Below are 10,654 nucleotides of genomic sequence, written 5' to 3' on the forward strand. Positions count from 1 at the left end.
TTTATTTCTGCGATGATTTATGACTGCATCAGAGATCAGCCCAACTTTCATGCTGGTCTGTGAACATAATCAGCACAGAGAAGGTCAGAATGAGCTCACTGATAAATTCTCAGTGAGCTCATTCTGCAACTAGCAATGCAAAGGAAATAAAAAAGCCAAATTGTTTATGAAACGTTATTGAAAAAATATTTGTATGTATATATTTAGCCCAAAATGTCTGAGTGTCCATATCCTTAGTACCAGCACAGCTGAGGATTTGGTACAATCAGGGGCGTACATAGGAATCATGGGGCACCATAGCAGAAGTTCTAATTGGGCCCCCCCCCCCCAACAAAAATATGTAAAAATGTAAATAATTGTCGGGGTCACAGAAGAGCAGATCTCACAACCTTCCAGCCTTTACATAGTAATTTTCCTCCTGCTGAAGTCCTACATCCCTTTTTCATTGCCCATAAAGTGTGGTGCCAACAAAAGTGCCCCCCAAACACGGTATGATACCCCCATGGTGAATTCTTCCATATGCGCAGTATAATGACCCTACTGTACCCCACCTCAACTCACAGGGTAAAGTATGACACCAACACAGTATGATCCCCCAACTGCCCCACACCTCTCCACACTCCATAGAGTATAATGCACTCGCCATGGTCCTCCACACAGTATAAGACTTTCGCCATGGTCCTCCACACAGTATAAGGCACTCGCCATGGTCCTCCACGCAGTATAATACACTCCCCATGGTCCTCCACGCAGTATAATGCACTCCCTCGTGGTCCTCCACGCAGTATAATGCACTCCCTCGTGGTCCTCCACGCAGTATAATGCACTCCCACGTGGTCCTCCACACAGTACAATGCACTCTCCGTGGTCCTCCACACAGCACAATGCACTCCTCCATGGTCCTCCACACAGTACAATGCACTCCCCCATGGTCCTCCACACAGTACAATGCACTCCCCCATGGTCCTCCACACAGTACAATGTACTCCCCCATGGTCCTCCACACAGTATAAGACACTCGCCATGGTTCTCCACTCAGTATAATGCATTCCCCCATGGTCCTGTACGCAGTATAATGCAGCCCCCCATAGGGTAAAATGCAGCCCCCCCCACCCGTAGGGTAAAATGCAGCCCCAGTCCTCCAGTATTATCAGTACACACTGATTTATAAATAAATACATACTTACCGCTCCTCGTTCCCCGCTGCTTCAGTCTCTGCAGCTGATCACCTCAGCAGCTGCCAGCTCCACTGTCTGACACAGCGTGGCGCGTCATCATGCTGCTGCGTCAGACGCAGAGGAGGAATGATGGGAGAGGGAGTGTCACATGATGCTCCCTCCTCCAGGTTTTCGTGGGCCCCGGGCGAAAGAGTCTCAGTGGCCCCTTTAACACATCCAACCATTCATGATGCATAGATACAGCAGAGAAATTATAGATATAGACATAGTACAATGCCAAACATTTCACTGACTCCTTACATTTCATGAGTGATATCTACTGTAAATTCTACAATAGCTCAGAAACCGGTGAATCCTCACAGCGCACAGTGCAGACCGGACAGTATAGTCCTCCATACAGTGTTATGGCACCACATAGTCCTCCATACAGTATTATGAGCCCCATATAATGCTCCATACAAAATACTGGATCTCATATAATTCACCATAGAGAATACTGCCTGGTCCCCATGTAATGCCATATGCAGGCTGGACCCCATACAGAGGCCCCACAAGCCCCCCACAAGCCTGCAGCATCCCCCCCAGAGCCCCCACAAGCCCGCAGCATCCCCCCCCAGAGCACCCACAAGCCGGCAGCATCCCCCCCAGAGCACCCACAAGCCCGATGCATCCCCCCCAGGGCCCCCACAAGCCTGCTGCATCCCCCCGGGGCCCCCACAAGCCTGCAGCACACCCCCCCAGAGCTCCCACAAGCCCGCAGTATCCCCCAAGGGCCCCCACAAGCCCACAGCATCCCCCCCAGGGCCCCCACAAGCCCACAGCATCCCCCCACCAGAGCCCCCACAAGCTCACAGCATCCCCCCCCCAGAGCCCCCACAAGCTCGCAGCATCCCCGCCAGAGCCTCCACAAGCCCGCAGCATCCCCCCAGAGCACCCACAAGCCCGCAGCATCCCCCCCCAGAGCACCCACAAGCCCACAGCATCCCCCCAGGGCCCCACAAGCCCGCAGCATCCCCCCCAGAGCACCCACAAGCCCACAGCATCCCCCCAGGGCCCCACAAGCCCACAGCATCCCCCCAGGGCCCCACAAGCCCGCAGCAACCCCCCCAGGGCCCCACAAGCCCACAGCATTCCCGCCCCAGAGCCCCCACAAGCCCACAGCATCCCCCCCAGGGCCCCACAAGCCCGCAGCATCCCCCCCAGAGCACCCACAAGCCCACAGCATCCCCCCAGGGCCCCACAAGCCCGCAGCATCCCCCCCAGGGCCCCACAAGCCCACAGCATTCACCCCCCCAGAGCCCCCACAAGCTCGCAGCATCCCCCCCAGAGCCCCCACAAGACCGCAGAATCCCCCTTAGGGCCCCCCTAAGCCCGCAGCATCCCCCCCAGAGCCCTTACAACCCCGTAGCATCCCCTTAGGGCCCCACAAGCTCGCAGCATCCCCCCCAGAGCCCCCACAAGACCGCAGAATCCCCCTTAGGGCCCCCCTAAGCCCGCAGCATCCCCCCCAGAGCCCTCACAACCCCGTAGCATCCCCTTAGGGCCCCCACAAGCACGCATTATCCCTGCATTATTCCCCAGAGCCCCCTAAGATCTCCACAAGCATTAATTAACCCCACCAGACTGCCCTGCAGCATTAACCCCCCCAAATCCCTCACTCGCAAGTATCAAGCCCCCTCACCCCAAAAACAACAAGAAGAAAAGACATCAGACCAGCAATTAATAGAACAATCTCCTGTTTCTCAGCTTAGGATACTGACCTCCTCCTGCAGCTTCACCGGCAGCTCTGTCTCTGCATGAGACTCTGGCGTCTGGTGCTGAACTAGAACACGCCCCCGGAAATGACATCACACCTGGAAGGATCCCATACATTCTAGTGTCTAGGGCACAGGAAGAGGTAATTATTGTGACGGCCGGGGCCCTGAGCAGGCGGGGGGGCCCATAGTGCGCCGGGATGCCCGACGGCGAGTAAGCCACCCGCCTGCTCAGGGCCCCGCCGCTTGCCTGGGTGCAGGAGGGGGACCCGATGCGGGGGTACACAGTGCAGGCGACTGCTATGTGGCCCCCCCCCAGCTCACGGGCCCCATAGCAGTCGCGTGGCCTGCCGCCATTGGCGGGACACCACTGGGTACAATGGTGTCTGGCCTGGACAATCCTCTGTAAGGGAAACCAAGTCCGAACTGATAGATTTTCCCTGCACTGATACATTGTAGCAAACGGTCAGGACAGGAGGGGGATGTCTAGACTGAATACCATTGTAATAAATGCTCCGCTGCTGTCAGGATTAGATTTTTTTCAGGTTCTGGATATTAACAAGAATGATTTTATTCTCAGACAACAAGCAGAGATCTTACAAATGGCAGAAAAGTGGAATAATCCTTCATTGCAGAGAGGAGAACTTTCCTCCTGTATCCGGCGGATCGTCCTGTGGCTGAGAACAGTCTTTGCGGAGCGATTCCTCCCTATGAGGGGAACGTCGGCGCGGTGGAGCTGCTGTATCAGCCACGGAGGGGAATGAAGAGCAAGAAAGATTTATCCCTCATCCTGGAGGATCCGGAACTGAAGAGTGCGGAGATCAAAGCTGAAGGTGAAGCCACATGTGATCTGTATACATCGGCAGAGGGGTCGTCACATGAGGAAATCCCCCCATATATATGGAGATGGCGATCTGTGGGGGCCGGACACAGAATGGGTGTGTGGTGTAACCAAACAGAACACTAAGTCAGCACAGGAGCTGTGTACACAAAACGGAAGCATTCTGCAAAGTTACTTTATTCTCTTTATCCCCTTCCCGACATCCACAGAATTTAAGTGTCGCAATTCCAATGAGTTGTGGATTTTTGATTCAAGTTGCCCAACGGGACCAAAAAATAATGTGATAGAAAAGGATTAAAATTGAAATTTATATATATAAAAAAAATCCTTTTAAATTTCCTACCTCCATTTGTCAATACAAAGCAAGACTAAAAGATTATATATATTTATTTATTTATTTAGTATTGACACACTGACAAAAAGTCCGATCTATCAAATCATAAATATATTAACCCCTACAGCAAATGCCCAACAGCAAAGATAATCTAAACACCCAATTTTTTTTTCTTTTTGGGTAATTTTACCTCCCAAAAAATGCATCAAAAAGAGATGAAAAGTTTGTAGACAGCAGAGAATGGGATCAATAACCCCCGCAGGCCGGCGAGCAGAAAGCGAACCTCGCCCAGATTCATCAGCAGAAACATGGAACAAATGCCGGGTCTCACAAAATGGTGACACAATACCGGGTTATTTATTACTGTTTGGTGACACCATAATACGGCAATTCTGGTTTCTTCATTTATTTTTCCGCTATTTAACGTGCGGTTTAAATAATTTGGGCTTTGATAGGTCGGACTTTTACAGACACGACAATATAAAATGTTTGTTTTTTAATTTCTTTTTTTTTACCTCGGAAAATAGGGGTGATTTAACATTTTTGTTTATTTTTTTTCCTTTATAAAACTTTTTCTTTTTTTTCCATTTTTACTTTCTTTTTTTATGTCCCCTTAGGGCACTTGAACCTGCAATCTCTTGACTGCTTATTCTATATACAGTAATCCTCTAGTAATGCAGTGTACAGTTTATAAGATTAAGTCCAGACTGTGGATGAACTTCACAGGAGTACCAAGATGGCAGCCATGCAGGCCTTCACCATTCCCCTGACTGCCATTGTCATCCATTTCCTGGCGATAGCTCAATATAAATGCCGCTGTTGGCTCAGGTGGCCACAGTCTACTCAAGTCGCTGCTGTCGGCTCAGGTCACCGCTGTTCTGAGCTGGCTGGCAAATTGCACACAGTAGCAACCCATCCTTATTGAGTTTTATCTATGGCTGATTCATAAAGTGAGTAAAGGTTACAAAGCTTTAAAAAGATAAAGCCGGTGTTATGATGTAATAGTTGAGGTCAAATGCCGACTAGATTCTCATCCACTTCTATCAGTGGGCTACTCAGAGAGGTGTCTGAGACTCTAGTCAGCATGTGACCAGGCTCGGACTGGCCTGCTGGGGAATTCCCCGGTGGGCTCCACTGCAGGGCCAGAACTGACAAGAGAAGGAAGGCTCCTCCCACTCCTACCCTAGCACAGCTATGCACTTGTCTATACATCGTATGCTGTGTGTGGGGGGGTGTGTGGTTTGACTTGTCTATATACCGTATGCTGTGTGTGGGGGGGACTTGTCTATATACTGTATGCTGTGTGTGTGGGGGGGGACTTGTCTATATACTGTATGCTGTGTGTGTGTGGGGGGGGACTTGTCTATATACCGTATGCTGTGTGTGGGGGACTTGTCTATATACCGTATGCTGTGTGTGGGGGACTTATCTATATACTGTATGCTGTGTGTGGGGGACTTGTCTATATACCGTATGCTGTGTGTGGGGGACTTGTCTATATACCGTATGCTGTGTGTGGGGGACTTATCTATATACCGTATGGTGTGTGTGGGGGACTTGTCTATATAGCGTATGCTGTGTGTGGGGGACTTGTCTATATACTGTATGCTGTGTGGGGGCTTGTCTATATACTGTATGCTGTGTGTGGGGGACTTGTCTATATACCGTATGCTGTGTGTGGGGGACTTGTCTATATACTGTATGCTGTGTGTGGGGGACTTGTCTATATACTGTATGCTGTGTGTGGGGGACTTGTCTATATACCGTATGCTGTGTGGGGGACTTGTCTATATACTGTATGCTGTGTGTGGGGGACTTGTCTATATACAGTATGCTGCGTGTGGGGGACTTGTCTATATACTGTATGCTGTGTGTGGGGTACTTGTCTATATACTGTATGCTGTGTGTGAGGGACTCGTCTATATACTGTATGCTGCGTGTGGGGGACTTGTCTATATACTGTATGCTGTGTGTGGGGGACTTGTCTATATACCGTATGCTGTGTGGGGGGACTTGTCTATATACTGTATGCTGTGTGGGGGGACTTGTCTATATCCTGTATGCTGTGTGTGGGGAACTTGTCTATATACCGTATGCTGTGTGTGGGGGACTTGTCTATATACCGTATGCTGTGTGTGGGGGGGACTTGTCTATATACCGTATGCTGTGTGGGGGACTTGTCTATATACTGTATACTGTGTGTGGGGGACTTGTCTATATACTGTATGCTGTGTGTGGGGGACTTGTCTATATACTGTATGCTGTGTGGGGGGACTTGTCTATATACTGTATGCTGTGTGGGGGGACTTGTCTATATACTGTATGCTGTGTGTGGGGACTTGTCTATATACTGTATGCTGTGTGTGGGGGACTTGTCTATATACCGTATGCTGTGTGTGGGGGACATGTCTATATACTGTATGCTGTGTGTGGGGACTTGTCTATATACCGTATGCTGTGTGTGGGGGACTTGTCTATATACCGTATGCTGTGTGTGGGGGACTTGTCTATATACCGTATGCTGTGTGTGGGGGTCTTGTCTATATACCGTATGCTGTGTGGGGGGGACTTGTCTATATACCGTATGCTGTGTGGGGGGGGAGGGGGTGCTGGACTTGGTTCTCTTTGCTATATGTGGGGGAGGGAGACCTGGATAAATATGCTATACATGGAGAAGGGGATCTTGGCTATATACTTTGTGTGGGGGAGCGGGGACCTGGATAAATATGCTATACATGGAGGAGGGGACCTTGGCTATATACTGTGTGTGGGGGAGCGGGGACCTGGATAAATATGCTATACATGGAGGAGGGGACCTTGGCTATATACTTTGTGTGGGGGAGCGGGGGCCTGGCTATATACTTTGTGTGGGGGAGCGGGGACCTGGCTATATACTTTGTGTGGGGGAGCGGGGACCTTGGCTATATACTTTGTGTGGGGGAGCGGGGACCTGGCTATATACTGTGTGTGGGGGAGCGGGGACCTGGCTATATACTTTGTGTGGGGGAGCGGGGACCTGGCTGTATACTTTGTGTAGGGGAGCGGGGACCTGGCTATATACTGTGTGTGGGGGAGCGGGGACCTGGCTATATACTTTGTGTGGGGGCGCGGGGACCTGGCTATATGTGGTAGGTGTGGGGCAGTTGATGTTACGGGGGCAGCTTTATTGTGAATGTATATGTAGTGGGTACAATGTGGAGGACTCTTTATAGATCACAGACATCATATGTGCTGATCAGGAGCCTTTCTGTGAATGCTATGTGTCAGGTCAGAGCTGCACTATTGCTAGATGATCTTGTGGGTGAACGTCTCATTCAGACGTCTGTTTTTTTACATCCATGTTATTGACAGACATAATACGCACCTTTATCATCTATGGGGCAGCTCACATATCCATATATATATATTTTTTTTTATTTGCATATAGTAACAAACATTGATACAATTCGGATCGATCCCTTTGATGAAAATCAGTTTTGTTTTTTTTCCTTTTTTTTAATGTACCAGAAAACTACAGATGTCTGAATGAGGCCTGAAGATCTGTTCAAATGTGGCAGATTGTTCCTGGAGGATTTCCATAGAAAATCAGAGCAAATTAGCAAAAATCCGCAAGAAAATCCACAACAGCAAATTTGCACTTCATGATTTTGGTGCAGATCTTTCTGGTAATTCACTGTGGAAAACAGCAGCGTGTAAAATAAAAAGAAATAAACTTGCTGGGAGTTGTAGTCCCTCACCACATACTGCAGTGCTATTATGACGCAGTGATGGTTTAGTTACATGATCGGTGCCTGCGCTGTCACTTGCTGGGAGTTGTAGTCCCTCACCACATACTGCAGTGCTATTATAACGCAGTGATGGTTTAGTTACATGACCAGTGCCTGCGCTGTCACTTGCTGGGAGTTGTAGTCCCTCACCACATACTGCAGTGCTATTATGACGCAGTGATGGTTTAGTTACATGATCGGTGCCTGCACTGTCACTTGCTGGGAGTTGTAGTCCCTTACCACATACTGCAGTGCTATTATGACGCAGTGATGGTGAACTGTGTATCTAATCCTATCCTGTGTGATACTGTTTGCTGAGCCATGTATCTAATCCCGCCCTGTGCGATACTGTCTGCTGAGCCGTGTATCTAATCCACTCCTGTGTGATACTGTCTGCTGAGCTGTGTATCTAATCCTATGCTGTGTGATACTGTCTGCTGAGCTGTGTATCTAATCCTCTCCTGTGCGATACTGTCTGCTGAGCCGTGTATCTAATCCTCTCCTGGTGAAACTGTGTGCTGAGCTGTGTATCCAATGCCATCCTGTGTGATACTGTCTGCTGAGCTGTGTATCTAATCCTCTCCTGTGTGATACTGTCTGCTGAGCTGTGTATCTAATCCTCTAATGTGTGATACTGTCTGCTGAGCTGTGTATCTAATCGTCTCCTGTGTGATACTGTCTGATGAACTGTGTATCTAATCCTATCCTGTGTGATACTGTCTGCTGAGCCGTGTATCTAATCCCGCCCTGTGCGATACTGTCTGCTGAGCCGTGTATCTAATCCACTCCTGTGTGATACTGTCTGCTGAGCTGTGTATCTAATTCTATGCTGTGTCATACTGTCAGCTGAGCTGTGTATCTAATCCTCTCCTGTGTGATACTGTCTGCTGAGCCGTGTATCTAATCCTCTGTGTAATACTGTGTGTTGAGCCGTGTATCTAATCCTCTCCTGTGTGATACTGTCTGCTGAGCAGTGTATCTAATCTTATCCTGTGTGATACTGTCTGCTGAGCTGTGTATCTAATCCCCTCCTGTGTGATACTGTCTGCTGAGCTGTGTATCTAATCCTATGATGTGTATCTAATCCTCTCCTGTGTGATACTGTCTCCTGAGCCGTGTATCTAATCCCCTCCTGTGATACTGTCTGCTGAGCCGTGTATCTAATCCTATCCTGTGTGATACTGTCTGCTGAGCTGTGTATCTAATCCTATCCTGTGTGATACCATCTGCTGAGCAGTGTATCTAATCCTATCCTGTGTGATACTGTTTGCTGACCTGTGTATCTAATCCTTTGCTGTGTGATACTGTCTGGTGAGCTGTGTATCTAATCCTGTACAGTGATACTGTCTGCTGAGCAGTGTATCTAATCCTATCCTGTGTGATACTGTCTGCTGAGCTGTGTATCTAATCCTGTCCTGTGTGATACTGTCTGCTGAGCTGTGTATCTACTCCTCTCCTGTGTGATACTGTCTGCTGAGCCGTGTATCTAATCCTATCCTGTGTGATACTGTCTGCTGAGCCGTGTATCTCTAATCCTACCCTGTGTGACACTGTCTGCTGAGCCGTGTATCTAATCCTCTCCTGTGTGATACCGTCTGCTGAGCTGTGTATCTAATTCTCTCCTGTGTGATACCGTCTGCTGAGCTGTGTATCTAATACTCTCCTGTGTGATACTGTCTGCTGAGCAGTGTATCTAATACTATCCTGTGTGATACTGTCTGCTCAGCCGTGTATCTAATCCACTCCTGTGTGATACTGTCTGCTGAGCTGTGTATCTAATCCTATGCTGTGTGATACTGTCTGATCTGTGTATCTAATCCTCTCCTGTGTGATACTGTCTGCTGAGCTGTGTATCTAATCCTACGCTGTGTGATACTGTCTGCTGAGCTGTGTATCTAATCCTCTCCTGTGTGATACTGTCTGCTGAGCTGTGTATCTAATCCTGTCCTGTGTGATACTGTCTGCTGAGCCGTGTATCTAATCCTATGCTGTGTGATACTGTCTGCTGAGCTGTGTATCTAATCCTCTCCTGTGTGATACTGTCTGCTGAGCTGTGTATCTAATCCTGTCCTGTGTGATACTGTCTGCTGAGCCGTGTATCTAATCCTATGCTGTGCGATACTGTCTGCTGAGCTGTGTATCTAATCCTATGCTGTGTGATACTGTCTGCTGAGCTGTGTATCTAATCCTATGCTGTGTGATACTGCCTGCTGAGCTGTGTATCTAATCCTATGCTGTGTGATACTGTCTCCTCAGCTGTGTATCTAATCCCCTCCTGTGTGATACTGTCTGCTGAGCCGTGTATCTAATCCTATGCTGTGTGATACTGTCTGCTGAGCCATGTATCTAATCCTCTCCTGTGAGATACTGTCTGCTGAGCTGCGTATCTAATCCTCTCCTGTGTGATACTGTCTGCTGAGCTGTGCATCTAATCCTCTCCTGTGGAATACTGTCTGCTGAACTGTGTATCTAATCTTATCCTGTGTGATACTGTCTGCTGAGCTGTGTATCTAATGTTATCCTGTGTGATACTGTCTGCTGAGCTGTGTATCTAATCCCCTCCTGTGTGATACTGTCTGCTGAGCTGTGTATCTAATCCCGTCCTGTGTGATACTGTCTGTTGAGCCGTGTATCTAATCCTATGCTGTGTGATACTGCCTGCTGAGCTGTGTATCTAAACCTATGCTGTGTATCTCATCCTCTCCTGTGTGATACTGTCTGCTGAGCTGTGTATCTAATCCTCTCCTGTGTGATACTGTCTGCTGAGCTATGTATCTAAT

Source organism: Phyllobates terribilis, unplaced genomic scaffold, assembly GCF_046119375.1.
Source record: "Phyllobates terribilis strain yellow unplaced genomic scaffold, ASM4611937v1 Scaffold_239__1_contigs__length_3013552, whole genome shotgun sequence".
Lineage (NCBI taxonomy): Eukaryota > Metazoa > Chordata > Amphibia > Anura > Dendrobatidae > Phyllobates > Phyllobates terribilis.